The sequence below is a fragment of the Chelonia mydas genome, chromosome 6 (assembly GCF_015237465.2).
Source record: "Chelonia mydas isolate rCheMyd1 chromosome 6, rCheMyd1.pri.v2, whole genome shotgun sequence".
NCBI classification, from domain to species: Eukaryota; Metazoa; Chordata; order Testudines; family Cheloniidae; genus Chelonia; species Chelonia mydas.
In genome coordinates, this window is record NC_051246.2 from 74039562 (window position 1) to 74064891 (window position 25330).

At 47.4% G+C, this 25330-nt stretch overlaps 2 protein-coding genes across 2 annotated transcripts in view; one reads left to right on the top strand and one right to left on the bottom strand.

Moving 5' to 3' along the window:
• DISP2 (dispatched RND transporter family member 2) overlaps nucleotides 1-4062 on the bottom strand; it is a 36548-nt gene extending 32486 nt beyond the window's left edge. The window contains exon 1 of the mRNA XM_037901441.2: nucleotides 3999-4062. The gene's annotated coding sequence lies outside the window, so the exon portion shown is untranslated. The remainder of the gene's footprint in view (nucleotides 1-3998) is intronic.
• CCDC9B (coiled-coil domain containing 9B) overlaps nucleotides 1-25330 on the top strand; it is a 162888-nt gene that overhangs the window by 19210 nt on the left and 118348 nt on the right. The gene's annotated exons all lie outside the window — the stretch shown is intronic.

Sequence of the window (25330 nt, forward strand, 5' to 3'; positions counted from 1 at the left end):
TATGTTTTGAGTCTAATTACCCTGTAAGGTATTCACCATCCTGATTTTACAGAGGTGATTCTTTTTTACTTTTTCTTCTATTAAAATTCTTCTTTTAAGAAACTGAATGCTTTTTTCATTGTTCTTAAGATCCAAGGGTTTGGGTCTGTGGTCACTTATGCAAATTGGTGAGGATTTTTATCAAACCTTCCCCAGAAAAAAGGGGGTAAGATTTGGGAGGATTTTGGGGGGAAAGACGTTTCCAAACAAACTCTTTCTTAATAATAATAATACCGGTGTTAGATGTTTGGTGGTGGCAGCAAAAGTCCAAGGGCAAAGGGTAAAATAGTTTGTACGTTGGCGAAGTTTTAACCTAAGCTGGTAAACGTAAACTTAGGAGGTTTTCATGCAGGTCCCCACATCTGTACCCTAGCGTTCAGAGTGGGGAAGGAACCTTGACTGTCTCTAATGTGCCACAAGTACTCCTTTTCTTTTTGTGAATACAGACTAACACGGCTGCTACTCTGAAACCTATTAATGGAATGATGTCAGATTGGAAGGAAGTCTCAAGTGGGTTCCACAGGGGTCTGTTCTGGGTCTGATGTTGTTTAATATCATTAATGACCTGGATGTAGGAATAGAGAGCACACTGATCAAATTTGCAGATGACACAAAGCAAGGGAGGGTTGCCAACACTTTGGAAGATGGAGCTAAAATTCAGAGGGATCTTGATAAATTGGAGAACTGGGCTATAGACAACAAAATGAAATTCAACAAAGACAAATGTAAAATACTATGCTTAGAGAAGAAAAACCAAATGCATAACTACAAAATAAGGGATAACTGGCTTGGCTGCAGCACTGTAGAGAAGGATCTGAGAGTTGTGGTGGATCACAATGTCAACATGAGTCAGCAATGCAATGCTGTTGCAAAAAAGGCAAATGTAATTTTAGGTTGCATTAACAGAGGCAAAGCATGCAAGTCATGGGAGGTGATAGTACCTCTCTACTCGGTGCTGGTAAGGCCTCAACTGGAGTACTGTGTCCAATTTTGGTCACCAGTGTATGGAAAGGATGTAGAGAAACTGGAAAGGATCCAGAAGCAAGTGACAAATATGATCAAAGGGATGGAATGCAAGCCATATGAGCAAAGGCTGCAGGAACTGGGTATATTTAGTTTGGAAAAAAGGAGGTTAAGGGGGGACATGATAGCAATCTTCAAATACTTGAAAGGCTGCCATAAAAAGATGTTCTCTCTTGCCACAGAGGGCAGGACAAGAGGCAATGGGTTCAAACTGCAGCATAGTAGATTTCAGTTAAATCTCAGGAAAAACTTCCTAACTATAAGAACAGTAGGACAATGGAACAGACTGCCTAGACAGGTTGTGGAAGCTCCTTCACTGGAGGTTTTCAAAAGGAGACTGGATAGTGATCTGTCTTGTATGGTTTAGACACAACACAACAAATCCACATCTTGGCACGGGGTTAGACTAGATGACCCCTGTGGTCCTTTTTAACCCTATGATTCTACAATTTCGAAGTACAATTTGCCCTGTGTACAAAATGGGTTAGTTAAAATGTCAACTAATACACTTAAACAAACAAACACCCAAAACAACACCTTTATATCCTAGTCTAGAAAAGGTCCAAGGAAACTTATTCTTTTGAGGCATCAACAGCTATCTGATGGTAAATTCAGTAGAATGTTCACAATAGACAGGAAATGTGAAGTTAAATGTTTAGTTTACAAACACACATACACACACACACAAGATCTGTATAGAAAGCTACATACAAATGTCTATGTATATATATATATATATATATAATGTGTGGGAGGAGGCACTGCCTAATTATACATTATTACAATAAATTATATTGTAACTGAGCATGAGACTATAAACCACAAGATAAAGCTCAAAGTGGAGTCTGATTCTGCCAGCCATCTTTACTCACACATGTAATTGTAACTCATGCATATAGTCCTATTGATTTCAGTGGAGCTGCTCACCTGAGCAAGGATTATTCAAGTAAGCAAATGTTGCAGGATTTGACTGGTCATTTCTATGTCACCAGATTCCCAAAAATTTGTTGTGAAATGGTTACAGGAAGGGTTTATTTTTAGAATAGTACATGAGTATTTTATTAACCAAAACACACAGACTTCTTGCCTGAGATTTTCAAAGCTATCTAAGGAGATGTGACTGCCCACTTTCCTTGGACAGGTTGGAATAATCTCAGCACTAATGTAAAGTTTATTATTTGTATTAGGCAAAAGTGAAACTCTTTGCCTTTATAAATATATTTAGTTTAGTCTGATCTTCTGCTATGCGCTGATCAACTAGAAAATCTAGATAATTTGGAAGACCTATGCCTCCTGAATAACAGATGAAAATCTGTTTAAATATTTAGGGCTGCCTTTACAATATAACAGCATGACTATTGGGCTTCATAGGAAAATTACTGTAATGGTGCATATATGCATAGTAACTGATTTTGTAAGCTATGCATTGGGACATATAGCATAAAGGACATGACCAAGCCTGCAGAGTTTTGTTTAGACTGTGATTAAAGTTTTTGGGGGCAAGGAATGTGCCCTCTTTTGTGTTTGTACAGCAACTAGCACATTATGGATGCTAAGAGAAGCACATAATAAATACTAAGAATAACTTCTTTAACAATATATCATATTTTGTTACAGAAATTATAATTCATAAGGCTAAATCACATGCCCAGGCAAATGCAGATCATAATGATATAGGGGGCTCACAGTTTTGCATGCCAAATCATTTGGAAACAGAGAAATCAGAATGTGTGTGTGCAAATAGCATTTGACAGCTAACTATCTGATTAGCTCTCTGTCACTCTGGCATAGAATTATCTCCATATCCACACCCACAGAGGTTTGTAGTGTGTGTATGTCTCCTTATTTAAAGGCAGAAGCAGTCTAATAAAACAGGTAGGTATTCCCAATGCTTTCAGGTCTTACATCCTAATGCCACATCCTTGTCTTCTCTTATGACTATCTTTCAGCCTCCTTACTTTGGTATTATCTGGTTAGAATTTTATTCTGTTGTGCCCTGCAGGGAAAAATGCCATTCACAGATCTGTAGCTGTCATGAATGGCTTCCCTCTTGCTTGTTATAAATGTGGCGGTTACTGAGGCATAGGTCATCCCCAGAATCATGCTGAGTGCGGCTGCTATTCTGTAGGACACCATCCACAGCCCACGTTAATTGCCCTGCTCAATGTTACATTGGAACTGGAAATAGGTGCAAAATCTGCATATATTTCCCTTGTTTGTGCAATCATGAGGCAAGTGAATTAGGTATTCTCCCCTGTTTGAGAAAATCCTGGCTGATGCGACAGGCAGTTCTCTTCGGGGATCTAGGGCAGCGTGTGTCGTTTTAATTCGAGGATAAACGCCAAACCAATCTGGAGACAGATGTGCAGAGGGGCTTGTCTGATAACATCAGTGAAACATGCTCAGGCGTTAGTCCCATCCCCACTGAACTGGAAAGCCCTGTGTTTAGCAGCGAGTCTCTTCTGCAGGTGATACTGGATGATCAAAGCCAATCGCAGCTGGAGGCTGGCGGGTACTCTCGCCACCAGCTGCTGCGCACCCTTTTGGCGACTCGCACCGTGCTGCACCTTAGCGAGGCCTGGAGGGGGCAGGAGGAGGCGAGCTGGGGGCGTGAAGGCTGGCAGCCCCCCTGGGGAGCTCCCTCACCCACCCCCGACTGCCTGGGCTCGGAAGGGCCGGCAGCAGTCCGGCCGCCCGGCCCCGCGCTGGGGGGATGGCAGGGGCATCCCAGCCGCGGGGGCCAGGCGGGGCCGGCGCAGGGGGCGGGAGGCAGCGGGTCCCCGGGCGCCGCGGACAGGCTGGGAAAGGAGCCTCTGGAGGCAGCGGCGCGGGGCAGGGGGCTGGCGCCGGGCCGAGGGAGGGGACCAGTGGGCGGTGCGGGGAGGCCCAGGCGAGCGGGGCCGGGTGGCTGTGCAGGGACGCGCTGCGGGTCATACCTGAGCGAGCAGGTCCCCTGCTCCCGGCGCCTCCCCTCCGCCCGCTCCTCGGCGGCCGCCGGCTCCTCCTGCGCCTGCGAGGCCGGCGCTCCCTCCATGGCCTCGCCTCAGCGCCCCGCGGCGGCGGCTCGCCCGAGCTCGCTGCAGGCTCCGGCAGCCGAGGGAAAGGAGCTGTCCGGCGCTCGGCGGTGCTGAACGCCCGCCCCCCGCGGGCGGGGTGCCTGCGCAAGCGCAGAGGGCGCGGGGCGGGGCGGGGGGGGCGAGCCGGGTGCGTGGCCCAATAGCGGCGCCGGGCTGAGAGCGGGGCGGGGCCACGACCAGTCTCGGGGCTGGGAACCCGCCGCTGACGCTGGCCCCGAGGGGCGGGGGAGGGAGCCCTGGCAAGCACCAGCGGCTGGTACCAGGTGTCCTGGCAGCACAGGGGCGGGGGAGCGGGCCCTGGCATGGAGACCTTCCCTTGCCCCAGCTGGTAAGTGGGCCTGCTCCAGGGACGGGCAACACCCCCCCCGGGGAGAGCCTGACCTTCCCCGGAGCCGCGCTGCTCCCCCGCGCACACACGTTAGCCCAAGTGGAGCATCGCTGCTTCCTCCCGTCTGAATGCAGCTGGCCCCGGCCCTCGGACACGGCCTGCTGCTGCCACGCTGGTATGAGCGCTACCCGGTTCCTAAAGACAGCGGGCCTGGGTGTTACAGGGATTTTAGCAAGGGGGTGTGCATAAACTGCCCAGCTCTGGGAGATGAGGTGTTTGGGAGGTAGATGGCCAGGACACTTAAGGGAGAGGTCACCTGGGACCAGTGTGACTCTATGGCTCGTTCAGCATAACAGGGGTGTGCTCCTGGTTTTGAGAGCAGGAGAGGGGTGCTGGGATTGGGAATCAAGTCCACGGAAGTGTTACTTAACTTTTAAGTTTGAAGGGTCCCCCTTAACCTGCACAATTTCAGTAAACGAGTTTGCTGAAAATAGATGCAACTTTTTAAACAATTACTGAACTGGATTCACAAGCATAACTTGTATTACAAAGAATATGAACAACCGGACTGTTTTTCTTTTCCAAAAGTGCATTGCTAAGTATGCTTAGTTATGGGTAGAAAAGACTTAATTACATTTGTATTGCATGGTGTCAGATGGGTGCCACTGACTACAGTTTGGGCAGAGAACAGGAAAACTTCACTGGGTAACAATAGAAGATTATTTTGCAGCAGCTCACTCCAGAACTTTTTTCTTGATAATGGCCATGGCCCTGCTTGTGATTTTCACCATGGCAGTGACCTTGACCTTTTTTGTGACAGTGAGCACAGCCATGACTACAGCATCCTCCTGGCTTTACTTTCTATGAAAAAGCCAAAGCAAAAAGGATGAGTATTACTGTGCTAAGTATCCTGGCAACTCCCACTAATCCTCAAGCTGCTTAGAGTAAGCCCTTCCTGCTTTAATGCTCTAGATTTTTTAGAAGGTGTAAAAAGCATACATCTTTCCTTGATGGGAGATGAAGTGCTTTTATAATCCAGTGGTAGTGGAGTCCCAAGGATAGGATATGGAGACTACCAATGTCTCTAATATTTCCTGACCAGGTTGAGATGTATTGACTGCACAGTGGGGAAGGAGTCCCCTTTACTGAGTATCAGCTACGAAAATGTTTCTCTGCTACAGTTAAGCAAGGGGCTTGCTCATTAGGATTGAATAAATTGCAATTATTAGCTCTAGAATAGCTTATGTGGCCTACCTAGAAAAAAATAAAACTTAATGTCTACTGAATAGATTGGACAGGATTTATTTGATGGTAAAGTCTCCGCTTACCGTTTCCTTTCCTTTTCCCTGCCTCTTGGTACTATAAAATAAAACAAGCAATAGAATATTAAAGAAAGATTGGGAGATGGAATCCTCAGACCCTATTATAAATATGCTGCTACTTTTATAGCTAGCAATTTCATATAGGATATAATCTATTACTGTGGCTTTACTTTTATCGGTAAGGTTAGTGACATTGTAACTAGAAAAGTTTCATCTACTCCTTATTCTTTGCTCTTGATTTGTGCAATGTAGCTTGGGCAATACAATCTCATATGTAGTACCTATTTGAGAAGAAGTAAGGTCTTGTGGTTAAGCAGTAGATTGGGATTCAGAAGATCTGGGCTCAATTCCCAGCGATACCACAGACCGCCTGTCACTTAGTCACTGAGGGCTTGTCTATACTGGCACTTTACAGCGCTGCAACTTTCTCACTCAGGGGTGTGAAAAAACACCTCCACGAGGGGCACAGCTACCAGGGCTGGTAGCTGCACCCCTCGTAGAGGTGGGTTTTTTAAGAGTGCTTGGGAGAGCTCTCTCCCAGCGCTCTGCCGCGACTACACCCAGTGTAGACTAGCCCTTAGTCTCTCGGGGAACTGAGGCACAATCTGATTAGGTGACATGTTGGAGGGACACAAAGAGGGGCACCAGCTGAAGGTGTTTAAAAGCTAAAAAGTGACCTTCCACGTGACCTGCACGTTAAGAACAGCTACATTATTTAGTTACATCTGTCCCATTCATGACTGGAGATAATTTTTAAGTCTTCTGAAGCTGGAGAATGAGTTCAGGATGATATAGGTACAGTGAGAAGGATTCTTATACATTTACAGTACTCTGGAAACATATTGCTTCCAGAGTACTGCAAATAACTCCAAGATCTCTTTCTTGATGGGTAACAGCACCATCATTTTGTATGTATTGTTGGGATTATATTTTGCAGTCTGTTTTGGACTAAACTATCTTGAGTAATTTTGTATCATCTGCAAACTTTGCCACCTCACTGTTTACCCCTTTTTGCAGATCATTTATGAACATGTTGAACAGCACTGATCCCAGACCAGTACAGACCCCTGGGGACACCTCTACTTACTTCTCTCCTGGACCATTTATTGAATTCCTATTCTTTGTTTCCTGTCTTAACTGGAGTACCTGGGAATGCTTTCAAGATCATCTAATGATCCTTAATTTAATGACAAACCTTTTGTTATCTTAATCACCCTGCCTCTGTTTATAAACAAACTCCCTGCCCCAAAGGCAGAAGTTGCTAGCAGCAGCTGGGCCCTTGCCCCCATCTAGGCAATTGGGGAGGGGCATGCGACCCTTGCCTCCCATCCCCGCGCACATCTCCCCCTTCCTCCCATCCTTTGGCAGTCTTGTCTATTTAGGCCCTATCTACACTGGCAAGTTTCTGTGCAGTAAAGCAGCTTTCTGCGCTGTAACTCTCGAGGTGTGCACACTGCCAAGCCACTTTGTGTAGACACTGCGCAGTTGTAGTGCTCTAAAAAAAACCACCTTGACGAGAGGCGTACAGCTTTCTGCGCCAGGGCTACAGCGCTGTGGTGTCAGCATAGACAACGTCGCGGTTACAGTGCTGCGACTGGCCTCCGGGACGTGTCCCACAATGCCTGTTCTCGCCTCTCTGGTCATCAGTTTGAACTCTACTTCCCTGCCCTCAGGTTACCAACCATCATCCCCGCCCCATACATTCCTTTGCAAATTTGAAAGTCCCCTTCCTGTTTGCTCGGTGATGCGTGCAGTGGTCTCAGTGCATCTTTCCAGGTGGCCACGCCTGCTCCATGCACCAGGCGATCCCCCGCTTGGAGCAATGCCGAGCTGCTGGACCTCATCGGCATTTGGGGAGAGGAAGCTGTGCAGTCACAGCTGAACTCCGGCCATTGGAATTATGATACCTACGGACAGATTTCACAAGGCATGACAGAAAGGGGCCATGACTGGGTCACACTGCAGTGCAGGGTCAAAGTGAAGGAGCTGCGGAACGCCTGCCCCAAGGCATGGGAGGCAAACCGCCGCTCCGGTGCTGCGCCCATGAGCTGCCGGTTCTACAAAGAGCTGGACGCGATACTCGGTGGCGTCCCCACCTCCACTGCGAAGTCCCCTGTGGATACTTCATTGGCTCACGTGCCAGTTGAGAGTGGACCAAACCAGGAGGAGGCAATCTTGGATGAAGAGGGGGAGGGGGAACCAGAGGCAGAGGATGAGTCAGAGGCCGGAGATGCATGCAGTCAGGAGCTCTTTTCTACCCTGGAAGAGCCTAGCCAGTCACAGCAGTCGGATCTTGGCGAAGTGCAAACAGGAGAGGAGGCTCCTGGTAAGAGAATCTGATTTTGGAAATTGCTGAAGCGATTTGTTGGGGGCAGGAGGGTGCAGAAATCAGGCTTGTCTCCCACCTCATGCCTATTCTGAGCGGCGAAACAGACTGTTGATAGACTCCCTCACTTCACAGGAATCTCCCTCAGAGATCTCCAGGAAACTTTCATGGAGATACTGGGCAATTCGCTGCCACAGATTCCTCGGCAGACCTGCTTTGTTCCTTGCCCCATTAACGGTAACTTTCCTGCGCGACTGTGCCATCACACAGGCAAGCCGCATAGGGGCCAGAGTGGAAGCTGCAGGCTTGGAGAAGACCCTCCCTTGATTCCCTGCTCACCCTCAGCAGCGAGATATCTTCCATAATGATCACATCCTGTGGAAAGTGTGGGGACAGGCATGATTATCAAGCCCCCCATACAATGCTGGCTGAGCCACGTGCCCAGTATACAGCAGGGTCCGGGAAGAGTGATTCACCCTGCTCCTGTGGCTACTCGCCATTTTGGGGGTCTTGTGGCTCATGTGTGCTTGCCTGGGGTCAGCCAGTCAGTGACAGGTGTGAGAGTACTGGCTGTGTTTTAAAGCACTGAATGAGTGTTGTCTGTGTTGCAAAGAATACTGCTTCTGTATAATGTTGCATTTAAACTTCAGAGATGACATTGGGAGGCCAGCCTCCCTTATTGGCGGCAGAACGGCTGCACAGAATTAGAAAGCGGCCATGAAGAACTAAGGAGGACTTTCTCCGTGAGGTTATGATGCATTCTGTTGCTGAGAAGCAGGAACTGAAGGAGTGACGTGATAGCGAGAAAAGGGACCAAAAGGAGAATGTGGCACACCAGAAAGAAGCCACGGAGTGGCTCTTAAACGTTATGGAGCGCCAAGTGGGCACGCTCCAGGCAATACTAGCTCTTCAAACCAAGCAGCTCCATGCCCCCCTCCCCTGCAGCCGCTGTCACAAAACTCTTTCCCATGTGCTCCACACACACCAACACACTCTTATCAACCTCCTGGCTCCACTCTCTACCCGCAGCATTCCACTCCTCTCTCTTCATAGTCCAGCACTGTGGACTCCCACTACCCACTGCACTCAACACCCATCCCTCTGCAGTTTGGCCCTGCTGAAGTACAGCACCCATTGCATTGTACTCCAAAGGAGAAGGTTGGGTATGATCCCTGGCCCTACACAAATCTGTAGCTATCCTGGGACCCCTCCTCCTCTTGAGACCTTCCCTTCCCCCTTCCTGCTGATGATTTTTTTTCGTTTGACTCTCTCCTCTGGTGGTTGTCTTTTAATAAAAGAATTGTGTTGGTTTGAAAGCAGTCTTTATTCTATTAAATGAAAGCAAAAAGAGCACTGCAAAGCAACATACAATTATGTTAAGGCCCCTTCTTATAGCATGTGCACCAATCACCTCCTAGCGTTACAAGCACTGCAATCCTGAGCATAGCAACAAATATTAGTGACTTTCAGCCTCAAATTGCTGCCTTAAGGCATCCCTGATCCTTATGGTCCCACACTGTGCCCCTTTAGTAGCCCTGGTATCTGGCTGTTCAAACTCAGCCTCCAGGCACTGAGCCTCTGCCATCCAGCCCTGAGTGAAGCTTTCACCCTTCCCTTCACAAATATTATGGAGTGTACAGCACGCAGCTATAAGCATAGGAATATTGTCATCAGCAAAGTCCAGCTTCCCATACAGGCAATCGCCAGCGGGCTTTTAAATGGCCAAATGCACACTCAACAGTCATTCTGCACTTGCTCAGCCTGTTGTTGAACCACTCCTTGCTGCTGTCAAGTTGCCCCATGTATGGCTTCATAAGCCACTGCATTAAGGCATAGGCGGGGTCTTTCAGGATCACAATGGGCATTTCAACTTCCCCTACAGTCATCTTCTGGTCCGGGCAGAAAGTCCCTGCTTGCAGCTTCTTGAACAGACCAGTGTTCCGAAAGACACGTGCATCATGCACCTTTCCGGACCAGCCTGCTTTAGCGTCCGTGAAACATCCACGGTGATCCACAAGTGCCTGGAGAACCATTGAGAAATACTCCTTGTAATTAATGCACTTGGTGGTTAGGTGGTCTGGTGCCAGAATTGAAATGTGAGTACATCCATCTCTTGCCCCTCCGCAGTTGGGGAAGCCCATTTGTGCAAAGCCATCCACAGTGTCATGCACGTTGCCCAGAGTCGCAGTCTTTCGGAGCAGGATGCGATTAATGGCCCTGCACACTTCCATCAACACGAGTCCAACGGTCAACTTTCCCACTCCGAACTGGTTAGCAACCGATCGGTAGCAGTCTGGAGTAGCCAGCTTCCACAGTGAAATTGCCACACGCTTCTCCAATGACAGGGCAGCTCTCATTCTTGTGTCCTTGCACCGCAGGGCTGCGGCAAGCTCATCACACAGTCCCATGAATGTGGCTTTCCTCATCCGAAAGTTCTGCAGCCACTGCTCATCATCCCAGACGTGTATCATGATGTGATGCCACCACTCAGTGCTTGTTTGCCGAGCCCAAAAGTGGCGTTGCACTGTAGTCAGCACCTCCGTGAAAGCCACAAGCAATCTCGTGTCGTATCTACCATGCGTGGCGAGATCAACGTTGCACTCCTCTTGACTTTGTAGTTTAAGGACTAACTCCACATGTTGGTCAGAACGAGCAGCATACTGGTCAGCAGTTCGGGATCCATTCCTGTAGCCAGAAAGAGGCAGAGCAGGGTGCACAGTACACAAACCACAAACCATTGAAAGATGGCACCAAATGCAGATGGAAGCACAGGGTTTGCTGGGATGCGAAGCAATACATGGGGACTGGATCCAGGATCCCCCGTGACCCCTCTGCATTCCCACAAGTCTTAGTGGCAAAAGAGAAAGAGCTGCTCTGTGGGATAGCTGCCCAGAGTGCACTGCTCCAAATAGCGCTGCAAATGTGAACACGCTATTCCGCAGGCAGTGTAAACACACAACAGTGGTTTTCCTTCTGCGCCCTCTGAGCAGTGCTGTAACTGCCGGCACTGTAACTATGCCAATGTAGATGTGCCCTTAGACTGTAAGCTCTTTGACCAGGGGTGTTTGTTTGTACACGACCTAGCACAAGGGGGCCCTGATCTCAGTTGGGGCATATAGGCATTACCATATTACTACTACTACTACCTATTTCATATGTATATCAAAGTCCCTTTTACAGCCGTTATGACACACCCAATGCTGGAACAGTTCTGTGTGAAGTTACACATTGTCCTTCCTTTGCTCTTTGCCTTTGAGGTAGTTGGCTGTGTGCCATGGGATCACAGCCAAACCACACATCCAAGGTTTGTCAGTAAATTAGACAGGTCCAGCTGTTCTCTATTGTCCTTCTGACCTGAATGAAGGTGTTAAGCACTGAGGGTGGAAAGAGAAAGGAAGAAAAAGAATAAAAGTGAAGGGAAAGATAGCTAAAATAGAGATAGGAGGTAAGGCAAGGAAAGAGAAGAGAGACACATGGAGAAGTGGAAAGGGCAAGAGAGAGTAAGGAACAGTAAGGGAAAAATACAGATGAGAAAGGAGAGAAGAGAAATAAAAGGGGTGTATGTGATGAAGAGGGGATAAGGGAGATGAAAGAGGCTGAGATGTAAGGGCGGGATTTAAATACACTCATGGGTGGTGGGTGGAACCCCCCTCTGGGGAGGCTGGCTCCCAGCTCCGCCCCTTCTGTCCACACCCTCCCCAGGGCTGGAGCCCTGAGACTCCTTGCGCCTTTCCCCCCCCCTGTGGCCAGAGCCACAAGCCGCCCTCCCACCCCCACCCAGAAGAGCCCCAGGCTGGCCGAAGCCCTGAGGCCTCCACGCCACCTGCCCGGAGGAATCCCGGGCCAGCCGCAGCCCGGAACGTCCCCCCCACACCCGGAGGAGCTCCAGCCGGGCTGGTCGAAGCCTCAAGCCTCTCCACCCCCGGCCCGGAGGAGCCCCGCCTGGGCTGGCCGAAGCCACGAGCCGAGCCTCCTCCCGCCTGGAGGAGCCCTGGACAGGTTGGCCAAAGCCGCACCGTGCCTCCTCTCCCCTGACCCAACCTGCCCACAGCCCAGGGGAAAAGCGTCTGTAGAAGAGGCTTTTGATATGCCCCATGCAGGTTCCGGGGTGGCTGAGGAGGGCCGTATGTGCTGCGTTAGCCGCCACGGAACCTGCATGGCACATAATAAAAGCAAAAACTTTGCCGCCGCAACTGGGGGTTTGGCGGCCGTGGCAGCGCCGCCCCTGTCCTGTTATACCCGTTGTCCTTGGATATCCTGTAACTGGAAAAAAGGCTTTTTATCCTCCAGGAGGAGTCCGATTGCACAATACTTCCCCCTTCTCCTTTGGATCCACATGGCCTGGCTGGCAGGGGCAGGACCTAGGGAATGCTGGGTGAATTGCATTACAAAGCCCAGTCATTAGGAATGTGCTTATTTACTGCCAAATAATGAGTTTTCTTACTTGTGGCATTTTGACTGTGAAAAAGAAAAGGAAAATAACTTTGCATTTGAGCTTTGAAACAATATTTGATGTGGACATATAATATTCTTTCCAAGTCTTTCCATATTTTCCTACCTCCTTTCTCGCCTCCGCTACCACCATCACCACATGCAGGTGCCTTTTACAAATAAGCAACCTGGCAGGTCTCCTTTTCCTACCTCAAGAGCTAGAGTTTACTGTGAGAGAAGTAAACACTACATTCCATGCTCATTTCTCTTCATGAAAAGAATCTCTAAGATTCCTGGTTAGAAAGTCCTGAAGCATCAAGGGCTCCATTCTGCTCCTACTGAAGTGAGTTTCAAAGTTTCCATTGTCCTCAGTGGTACAGGATCAAGCTCCGAATGTTTGCTGATTCTTTAGGGAGGTATAAGGAACACTGTTTTCCTTTTTTGTTTGCAGTGTTGTAGCCGTGTTGGTCCTAGGATTTTAGAGAGACAAGGTAGATGAGGTAGTATCTTTTATTGGACCAACTTCTGTTGGTGGCCTGAAGAAGAGCTCTATGTAGCTCGAAAGCTTGTCTCTTTCACCAACAGAAGTTGGTCCAATAAAATCCACCTTGCCTCTCTAGTGTTTTCCTTGGCATCTGTATGGTGGATCAGGTCGAGTGAAGGAAAGCTCTTCTCATGTTTTCTTAACATATCTAGTTCACTTCAATGCAGCTCTGCACTTTTCAGTATGAGTCATCTCAGAACGTCCCATCTTAGTTTGTGTCTACATTCAGCACAGTTTATTTTAGTTCACTTCAAATCCACTGATCTCCTGCCCAACCCAGGATAGCTCAATTCATAATGTCCTGGCTCAGATTAGCGCAACTCAGCAAAGTATATTCCAGTTAAAATTGGCTCAGCAAAACACATTCAACACGAGAGCAGGATACATACTCCAGCCTGGCTCATCAAAGCTCAGACTGGTTCAGTTTAGCACTTTCCTAATTCATCTCTGTAGCTCTGCACATGCCATTTTGGATCATATATTTTCCGTTCTTCTATAATATATATTTAATCTGGCTCATGATTTCTCAGCTCAATTCTTCTTTGCCTGGTTTGGAGAGTAAGAAAAGAAAGACACATTTTCTGCTTGGTGTGTGGGGATTTGGCTGGGTGACTCCTGGGAGTTACCTAATTAAATTGCTGCACTTTGCACTGAAAATTTATCCTTAATGTAAGCAGGGGAATAGTCCCGCTATTGTGGGGAACTTTCCTGGCTTCTGCACTACCCCGGTGAAGTGGGCTAGCAAAAGGATCTGAGTCCTCGCTCCCACTTCCTTTACCCCAGTGTCCCTGCCCTTGAGGACCCCCCTTCCACTCTCCTGTCTGGCAGAGTCCTCGTAACCCCAACAAGGCTGGGCCCAGGATTCCTGGGGGGCTCGACACCCAACCCTGCTGTGGTCACCGAGGACAGGGGCTAGGGTGTCCCCACTCCAGGGTACTCTCTCTGCACTGGGCACTTCTCTGACCCACTGATCATTACATACAATTTGAAGAATGCAAGTTATTTAATCAACAATTAATTTTTAAAAGAATAAGGGAAAATGGGAAAGGTTAAAGGAAACACATCACCCCACTCTGTGGCAGGGAACATCACAAACAATGTCTCTGGAATGTCAGGGCAGTTCACAGTCTGTTCCTTGTAAGTCCCAGGTCTCCTTCTCAGGCCCTGGCTGTGCTGCAGGGATGCTGTGGGTTGGACACTCGCTCTGGTGGTGGCCACACGCTCTCAGGCTGTAGGTGGCAGGGCCCTTCTTCCCAGCGTTGCCCCCGCCCTGTCAGGATTATCAATCCCCCTCTGAATCTGGACTGCAGAGCCTCCTGGCTGAGGCGTCTCCCTGTGCTGGGCCCACTGCCGAGGGTCCCTCCTCGCTCTCCCCAGCTGCTCACGACACCCAGCTCTGGACTGATCCAGCCCCAGCTCCAGCTCCACTTTGTCTTAGCTCCAGCTCCACTCTGCCTTAGCATGGCTGTTGCTCTGCCTCCAACTCCCTGGGCTCCTTCTTTGGCCCCTCTGGCTCTGGTTGCTTCAGCTCTCCTCCCAGGACAGGTCTGCTCTTCAGGCTGCTTCTGTGATTCTGCTCCCAGCACTGACCTGCTTCGTGGGCTGCTCTTCTGGCCCCTCTGGCTCTGGTTGCTGCAGCTCTGCTCCCAGGGCAAGTCTGCTCTCTCTGGGCTGTGCCTCTGGCTTTGGGGCTGCAGCTCTGCTCCCAGGACAGGGTCTGCTCTCTCTGGGCTGCTTTTCTGGTCCCTCTGGATCTGTTCCAGCTCTGCTCCCCAGCTCAGCTTGGGCCCCTGCTTTCTCCTTAGCTCAGCCCCATTCTGTCTGACCCAGGCAATTCCAGCTCCCTGGCCTCCTGACTCCCTGATTAGCCTGTCCACCCTGTCATTCAGGCTGACCTGGAGCATTGGCCTCTCCCCACTGCTCCTTGGGACTGGCAGTCTCAGGGTCCTGATTCCCCATCGACCCTTTCCCCTTTTAGTATTGGGAGCTAGCAACTAAAACACCCCCACTGAATGCTAGTAACGGGGCAACAGTCCCCTTACATTAAGTGTCAGGCATTTGAGAAGAAAATCTGAACAGAGCCAGAAAAGAAATCCAGGCTTTGGACAAAACCTAGCAACAGCCTCTAACAAGACCAGGCTGTCCCTGACACCAGGTAACAGGATTGTTTAAGAAAGTTGGCAAGGCACCAAAGTCTGTATGTGGTGTGTGTCCAGGAAGACCTCGCGGTGTTCATGCTGTGTGCCCTAAGGTCCTTATGAGGTTGTCAAAAACAAAGAAGCATGTTAGCAGAGCCTATGGCGGTTCCATGTGTGCTAAATGTGTCCGTGACAGAATCAAACGAGCTTTCCTTATTGAGGAGCAGAAGATTGTTGTGAAAGTGTTAAAGGCACAAGCACAGAGTCAGAAATCTAAGTGAAACTCTTTGTATTGTCTGCCTAATAAATAAAAATTCAACTTAAAAAAAAACCATTAAAAAACAAAAACAACACCCCTACCCCGGGCACGTGCACACCCCCCCCCCAAATGATATATGACCAGACAGGCACATACACACAGAGACACACCAATTTGGATAAATACCCACAAAGCTGTATATGGATATAGATTCACATATTTTAAAGTCCGAAGGAACCATTATGATAATCTCATCTGACCCTCTGCATAACCCTGAGCATTGTATTTCACCCAGTAATTTCATCAAGTCCAGTAACTGGCACTGATAGACAAATGTACACAGAGAAATGCCTATCCTAATACGGAGGAAAACTGGAGTACAAATCCCCACACACAGGCATGCATGACATGCAAAGACAGACAAAGCCATGCTGACACACAAAATCAAACAGAGCTATATATGCAGACACAAAAAGCTCAATGCCAGCTGCCAGGATGGAGCCAGTGACTAGAGGTGGGCAAAAGTCTTTAGCGCCAAACTTTTTTTGGCGTCAGTGAAATGTTTCACAAATTCATGTCAGTTTTGTCAAATTGTTTCAGACAAAAAGATTCTGAAAAAAAGTCAGTGTTTCATTTTGACATTTTCAAAATGAAATGTTGAAATTTTTTTGTTCCAAACAACTTTTATTAAAAGATTTCCTTTAATAAAAAGCAATCAAAACATTTTAAAAATGCTTGAAATAAAAAATATTTTGCTTCAGGCTGAACAAATCATTTTGGTTTTAACTTTTCGATATGCCAAGGACTTTGTAAAAATTGTGGAGGGGTTCATCCAAAATGAATTTAATTTTGGATTTTTCAGAATTGCCAGACAACCAAAAAAAATCCATTATTTGCCAAGTTCTACCAGTGTTACAATCATGTATCCTTTGCCTTAATAAACTCTTTCTTGCCCCAGCCCACTCAGTCCAGGTCTGTACTAGAAAATATTACTGATACAGTAATGTTGGTTAGGGGTGTGATTTTTTTAAATGACATATCTATACCAGCAAAAGCCCTAGTGTAGATGCAGTTATACTGGCATAGCTTATTTTTGCTTAAGGGACTGGTATAAGCTACACTCATAAAAGCACTTCTTTGTTGGTATAAGCTGCATCTACACTTGGAGGGTTTGATGGTACAACTCTACCAGCATAACTAAACTGGCAACCTTTCCCAATGTAGATCTGAAGTGACACTATTCATATTTGGCTACCTGACCTGAGGAACAGTCCCTGCATGGCTGCAGATGTGTGAGCTCATTACATAATCTACGCTTCACCTCCTCTGCACGAGGCTCATTTTACCGCAGCAACACAGTCAGTACCATTCACCCTTTGCAACTTCAGAAGTGTTGAATATACACATGGTAATGCATTGCAGTCAAAGCTTGAACACCAGGAGCTGAATCAGACTCATTCACGCAAAGAGCCACCTTCATAAAGGTGCACACATGCCAAACATTTCAGAGCTGGGTGTCTGAAGAGCCTAGATCTTATTGTTTAATCTCCTAAATAGAAGTGTTCTGTTTTTCAAATTGCTGAGTATCTTCAGCTCTCATTGATGGGTGCACAGCATATTCAATTGCTTCGATATGCACAGATGCACATTCTTATCAGAGGCTCACGCTGTATACTTATAGCATGGTTTAAAGCAATATTGCTGTTTTTTAGATTTGTTTTTCTGGTTTGTAGGAGCATGTGCTGTATTGATAATTCACACTCAGTCATATAAACATAGAAAGATTCAGATTTCTTGGTATTTTCTCTTAGATTTCTATGTTATAAATATACACACATGCATATACGCATGATTTACACACAGATGATTACTTAAAGATGATTACTTACCTGAACAAGCAGAGGGCAAGATGTATTTATGTATGTATTTACATACATTTATATACATGCACAGTTCTGCACAGCCCACCACACCCATTAAAGGTGTTTTTGCAAAAGGTGAGCTTACCAGAAGAAGATATTGATGAAAGGTGGAAAGACACACAGATGCATTACTATGATTTAGGAGAGAGAAAGCAGATTTCTAGAACCAAAGGGGTGCTGTAGAACAGAAGGAACACACAATTAGAACACGCTGCCAGGAAAACTGGACAATTCTCCATTACTTTCCAGAAGGTGACTGGTGGAAGCGGCTGGCGAAAGTGGTGAGCAGTCAGCCAGCAGGAGGCGGTGAGCTGGCGGGGCAGTGAGGAACAGTGCCTGGCGGGGTGGCCAGCGAGAGCAAGTGCTCAGATGGTGGAGCAAGCCAGGAGCCTCCTTCCTTGGGTGGGAGGTGAACTCACACAGATGCACCTCTGAATCCTGGGTCCTCACTGACCAAGGACAACCACTGTGAGTGGGGTACAGTGAGGGAGCAGAGGTGGGGCACAATACAGGAACTTTTGGTTGTAGAACTCAGGATCATGAGGTAGAAGACTCTGCCCCATGCGCTCTGGGGTGGACATCCTGCTCACAGTTTTATGTTTATGAATCCTGCTTGCAGCATTTTCCCTAATTAATGTCGGATGGCTTCTCTCCTTTCATTAAAAGTTTATTTTCTACACTCAGACTCTGTGCTTGCGAGAGGGGAAGTATTGCCTCTCAGAGGCACCCAGGGGTGGTGTGTCATTTTCCCAGGTTATGGGGTGGGAGCTTGGGCTGGTTTTGTGTTGTATTGTTGAAAAGGAAGCCCAAGATATTGAACTCGGCCCTGGCTGCTGCTCGCTCCACCTGGCAGAAGGGTTACAATTATAGCTATTAAGGTCTCAACAAATACTACATGGGTTTTTGAAACCCTTAACTAACACTTCCAGTTGTAGATTGTCTAGTTTTTTTACATGGGTTGTAAATATTATAGATTCATTTCAAGCTATTATTATTCTGCAAAGGAATCTCAACAGTTGTACTCAAAATGTAAGTTCTGTACGACTATTTCAATGTAACGAAGACCTTTCTTTATAAATATACAGACACCTCCTCCTCATATTATGTCTCTGTCACATCTGATTACATCGTATTCCGGAAATAAGTCTTCTCACTAACCATGTGTCTTATGCACATATCGCATCAGGTTTGTTTTCCATTTCAAAAACAGTTTTCTTTAATTTCTGGCCATGTGTTATTAAACTATGTGTATTCCAGCAAAAAATTGTTAGAACCACGTTGTTTAAACTACATAGTACCTTCATTTAAAATTGCATGAATGTGGTCTAGCAAGAGATTGTCTGTATGCAAATACTTTTCTGCCACATTGTAATTTTTATCCTTTTAGCCTTCTTCTGTGTCTATAAAATGCAATTAATCACTTCTATCATAAATGCTATAAATTTCTTTGCCTATAAGCAGTACATTGTCTTCTATTCCCCTTATATTATCTTCCCTGCCCTGAACTGTGTTTTGTTGTACCAGTAGCTATTTTCCCTTACTGGTGTTTTCCTCCTTCTCCACTTTCTACTGTGAATGTCTTTTGGTATCTTCTTCATAGGATATTTGAGGGATAGTTTTAATTTTCTGTATCTCTCTAGCTCATTCTAGTGCCACACAGCCTTTGTATGCCACACTGTGTTTTTCCCCACAATTGCTGCATTTTAGTTCCATTCTTTCCATAGGAGAGTTCTCCTCCATGTTTACCTCACCTTATTTTCCCCTTACAGACAGCCACCAAATGCCCAAAACTTTGACGTTTATAGTATCTCTCAGAGGCTGGGATATATGGCTTAACCCAGAAGAATTGATATCCTTCCCTTCTTCTGAGACAGAAGGCATTCTATATATTGCCCTCCTCCAGAGAGCTCCTCCCAACTGCCTGGAAGAGAGGGGAGCCCTGCCTTACCTTACACTATGGGGCTCCTGATCCCAGATCCTTAAAGGAATAGTGTCTTGCCACCGCCCCCTCCCCCCATCCCCAAACCAATTCCTGATTCCCCAGGACTGTGTCCTCTCTTCAGTTACCAGGCCATTTTCTGGGACTTTGTTTATTCCAACACCTGGAATGGGGTCTTCTGGCTCTCTTTAATCTTAAAGGGCCAGTACACCCCCATTATGGGTACTATGGGGATAATGTATTCAAAATGGCTTTCTTTGAAAAAGGCAGCTAAAGAAACAGTCCATAACCATTTTATTAGAGCATAAGTTTTTTTGTGTCTAAACAGCTGTCAGTTCTGAGGTTATCTGCAGTGGTGGTGTAGTCGCGGTGGTCCCAGGATATTAGAGAGACAAGGTGTGTGAGGTAACTTTGTGGGGCCCATTTCTGTGAAGAAGAGCTCTGAGTAAGCTCGAAAGCTTGTCTCTTTCACCAGTAGAAGTTGGCCCAATAATATATATTACTTCACCCACCTCATCTGTTCTGCAGTCAGTGTCATGAACAGGGAGTAACCACAGAGGCTGGGGATAGCATGCAACGGCCGGGAGACGTGTGGCTATGTAGTCGGTGGGCAAAACCTAAACCAAACTCAGTCATGATATTCCCACAAAAGGAAACAGGAGATGCCTTTCCATCAACACCCTGCCTGCCTGCCCCTGCTCCTCTTAAGTCTGCTCAGAAAACTCACTCCCCTAAATCTAAATCATTTTCTACTGTTACCCGTAGGCTAGCAAGATGTCCTGCCTTCTGTAAAGAGGAGGAACAGCCTGACTGTTCTGCATCTGCCACTGTCAATATGTCTTAACACGGTGGCAACTATCCAAAAAAGCAGCCACTCCTCGCTGCCCCCATGTCCTACTAAGCACATGGTGATGTCACTTTCTAGTCTGCTAACACTGATTGATGCAAAGGCCCCATAATCTAATAAATGTCACATTGCTCACCTGATCCCTAGTGTCTGTATGGCTATTGTCCATTACTCACTTCTCACTCACAACTCACCTCCCAAATGATTGTCTAGCTGCCTGTCTCTGGCTGGTTGAAGGTTGGATGCAGTTGGCTGTCCAGTCCTATCCACAACCCCCTCCTCCTCACTCACCTCAGTTATTGGTTGCATAAGCTCTTCTATGTCAGTCTCCATGGATAAGGGTATTCCACCTCCTGTGGTTGTATCTGAGGTGTCAACAGAAGTCTCTGCAGCATCCTGAAAGCTGAAAATGGGGAGGAGTAAAATAATTGGAATTTATTATAAAAATAAGTAACACAAGGGATGCCATACTGATTGGAGTGGGAGCAGTGAGGGGGAGAGAGTTTGTAGGACCAATGCTGCATAATTCCAGGGTCAGGGCCACATACTTGTTTTCAATGCAGCACATTAGGACCAATGGCCTTGCCTGCTTTATGGGGGTGTTGTGAGATTTATTCTTTCATTTTGTAAAGCATGTTGAAGAAGAAAAGAGCTAAATATTAGTATTATCTAGAACTGGGTAAGAAATATTTTTTCTTGGTTGCATGTGAATTTGCCAAGTTACTAGTTACTGCCAAGTCTTATAGGGTAAAGCTCACCCAAAATCCTTCCAACGTATTACAGCCAGGCTTGGCTGTGACCTTCCGTTCACGAGACAAGCCACTTTAGCTTGCTCCCTCAATGGAAAAGATCCACGGTATCTCCTTACGCCCCCAGTTATACTCCCCCAAAACCACTGTATTTACTCAGAAACAGAATGGCCCCTGGCTGATTATTTTTTTCCTACGTGCCTCTTTCTTGTGGATTTCGCAGTTTGCAGATAGGCCTCTGTCATGAAGCAGACAATACACATATGACCAGCCAGAGAGAAATAAGCGTCTCTTCCTCCTATCTGATAGGAGCATATTTATCACCTTCTGGTGACCTACCTTAACTCACATACCTTAAGAACATAATTTTAAGTACAGAGGCATAATTTCTTAAATATCATCTGTGCATATGCTTCACAGTGATTATAATAACCAGTAGGCTGTTGGTTCTTGGTAGAGATCTCAAACACCACCCTTCGATACACTTAGTATGCATACATCTGACCCAAAGGATTCCTGTAGACCCCCATGCACCTCCGGGGCCCTCTGCCAGTTGGCACCAAGAGGTTCCTGTGTTACAGGGGTGCAGAAAGATTAGGGTGCAGGGTGCTTGGGGTGCACTTGTAGAGCTGGGGGATGCAGGAAGTTTGAGGTACAGGGTAGTTGAGGTGCAGTGGCAGAGCTGGGGGTGCTATGTGTCCCTCACCTGAGCCCCCAACCTCACTTGTCTCCCCTGCCACCCATCCCCAGTTATCTCCCTCACAGTAGCCTGCCCCCCACCCACCCACTACTCCATCCCCTAACGCTCCTCCCCTCTCATGAAGCTTTCACATCTCTAGTGTTTCCCCCAAAATACTTTGATTACAGTCCCCCCAAAATGAAACTGTCACCCGTGATTCACAAATTGCAGCAACCTCCATCCGCTCAGTCCCAAACTCCTTTTGTCTTAGGTGGGGGCTTGTGATTAATTTGTCCTTAGTTCTGTTAATTAAAGGGTGAGAACAGGGCCTGTGATTCATCCAGTCATTAGAACCTCTCAGTTTTACAGTACAAGGCAACTAAAGGAAACTGGGTGGTTTTTTTTGGAGGGGGAGGGGTAGTGTAATTCAGGAACATCTCAGTCAAAGAATCCCAAATTTGGATCACTAATGCTTCTTTGCACCCCCATGAGGCACACCAAATGTCAAGCAATCAGGGTAACCATTCAGATTCTAGAACATTTACACGAGTTGAGCTTTAAAGCATATAAAATGGTGGGAATAGAAACCCTCTAGTTGTTTTTCTGTGAGTGAGACCATTTTGACTCACATTACGTCAACAGTCTGATCTCTAGCTCTGGGCAAAAAAACCAAACCAAACCAAAACACACCACTGCCACAAAAAGCACCTAGAAACTTTTTCTAAAATGGCAATTTTTTTCAGAGATCATATCTCTGGAACCCCTGGCTCCAATAACCCCTATTTGGGTCACAAACTCTACCCTGCTTCTGCCTGAGACACCAAATTGTAAAGAAACAGGACTAAGTGCGTCGCTTTCAGAGGACTTAGAAATCTGTCAAGGTTCACCTTGAAATGGATGTCATGATGCAATCTTAACTCGAGTAGCGCTGGTGCACCACTATCATCCTGTCTCTCTTGGCTCATTGCGGAGCTTCTACCTAGAATCTTCCCCAGCCCCCATCCAGCCCGGCTTCCTGGTACAAATTTAAAAAAACCCAGCACACATATTATCACAGACTCAGATTTAGACTGTCAGAAAGATAAAGCCCAACTACTCAAGCCCATCTCTCTTTCATAATGGAACTACTGGTTTGGGGGCGTGTTACAAAGAGGTCACGCAGCTGTGCGGTATATGTTTCTTGCATGACAGAAGGCTTATAAATCATCTCTTCCCTTCCCCAGGAGGATAGCTCCTTGAAAAACCAAACTCAACTCTGTAGCCACTGGGGTAAAGAATGGCTCTGACAGATAGGACTAGAGCCCAGACCTAGGTGTTGTTACAGGGAACTGGTCTGCAACAAGTGTTTTGTAGTCTGTCTTCCTCCCGCCGTCACCTTTATAGACAACATCAGATATCATTACACTAAGGAGAGGCTCGCAGTCGGCTTTAGGGGTAGGCCACCCGGGTGACTGCCCAGGGCACTGTGCAGCAGCGCAGAGATGCACACTGCTGGCTGACAGGGGAGTGCAGCAAACTCACAGAGCTGATGCATGGAGGGGCACCCAGCTTTCTCCCTGCTTCCTTCCAGCAGAGGAATGGGGGGGAAACTGTGACCCACAGATACTTCTCGCTCCCCAACGTTCCTCTGCACTCCCGCCTAAGAGGCTGTGAGTGGGGGAGCGAGGAGCAACACCAAGTGCTCCATGCATCTAGGTCACTTTCCCCACCTGGCCTGTGCTGTGAAGCGAGCATCAGGAGCTGCTGAGCTCCTGCCCTCCCCTTACATAGACTAGGTGGGGGGAGCGAGCAGCAGTGTCAGCTGCTCCGTGCACCCAGGTCAGTTTTCCTACGTAGGCGCTGATGAGGAGTGCAGGAGTTAGGGGCACAGGAGGGAGGTGCAAGGGTTAGGGGTGAAGGGGACACAGTGCAGCACAAAGTAAGTGTGGCAATACACGATATACCATGCCACCCTTACTTCGCTGCTGCTGGCGGCAGCACTGCCTTCAGAGCTAGGCACGCAGCCAGCACCCACCACTCTGCCAGTGCTTAATTTGCGCCGGGGCTTGCCGGAGCTGAGCCCCAACATCTTGTTCAATAAAACTAAGCACTGGGGGGAGGCAGTGGGGCCCTGAGTGGGTGGGAAGCCTGGGGAGCACGTGGGGGCCAGGGGTGATGGAGAGCTGGGGGTGGGGCATGGGCAATGGGGGCTGGGACGCCAAAATACAAGTGTGCCCTGGGCACCATTTTCCCTAAGGCCAACCCTGGAGGGGCTCCCCTGCACCCTCTAAACTGCAGAGTAAACAGGTATGCAGATTAGTCAGTGGCCTTTTAGGAGCTGTATTGCTGTCAGACATTTCCTATTCCTTTACCTCCCTCTGGTGGTTAGAGTATGTCAGTGTTGGTGAGCTATTCTGGAAAATAATTGGAAGCTCTATCTCCACGACCTTGTCTACATTAGGTAAAAAATCATAGTAATTCACGTTCCAGCAGTGGAACAAATTGAGGAAGCTTTAGCACAGATAAGGCACAGGCATTTTTACTACCATGTCATCTAATTCTCTTCAAATGTGGCAAAATGTAGACCCATAAGACCTGTTCCAAAAGGGGGATCCAGATTGAAGTGTTACCAATAGCGTTTGTACCTGGATAAAACATGGATATTGCTGCCTTGTCATATGAGGATGAGAACACATATTTTAATCCCATCAAGTGACTTACATGGGATCCATACACATGTAGCAAAGTTATTTCTCTCACAGAATGACTTCACTCTAAGCAGAGGTTCAGTATTCCTGGAACTGAAGCTTGCAGACTGCAATGCATTGGAACCTTCATTCAAATCCTTTATGAACAGAGTTTTGCTACAGCAGAGTTCAAATGGGTTCCGCTGAGTGTGTATATATATTTGCAATCTAGTTGCAGTAGGTAATGCCAGGTTGTGTGCTTGTGAGGCCTGGCTCTTATGGGCAGAGTTGAATTGACCTTCTCTGTGATATCATCTGTTAACTGGCACCCCTATCGGTGTCATCAGTGAATAGTGGATTTTGCACTGTGTCTTGAGAGGACACAATATACCCATCTGGACTGAAGAGCTGTCTTGTTTCAAGGTGAAATGTTCCAACTAAATATTATTACTATGAGAAGTGTTTGTTCCTGGTTCACTGTGTCCACACTGAGCAGCTTGCATTGTGTAAACCAGTCCAGCGTGTCCATGCCTGCAGTCCCTCCAACCATTGTGGAACTAGTGATTTGTGTGTCTTCTGAGACAGATATCTGTCAATCTAGATAGCTACCTATAAAGGTACTAGTGGTGGTGGGGGTCCCTCAGTTGCAGGCAAGCAGCGCTTCACAGCTACAGCCTTCACACACTAGGTGTTACCTTCCTGTAGGCCAGACTGTTCCTTGCTGGAGCACAGGTGGAGGGAACACAAGGAATGCTCCCACTCTGTGCCCCTGGGATGCAAACCATCCTAGTTGGCTTGAAGTGGAGACAGAGACATGGCCTCACTTCCTCTCCATATTGACTGGTCCACAGAGCTGGCCAGGCCGCTGGGGACAGAAGGTTTCACCCTCCTTTGGGATGGCACAGTATTTACATCCCATTGAGCACTGGGGGGGGTGGGGGGGGCTGAGGGAGGGATTGTGCTTCTCTAGGCACAAACCTGCAGCACTCTCGCTGGGACACTCCCTCTCGTGAGTCGTTACCCACATTCCTAAGAATTTGC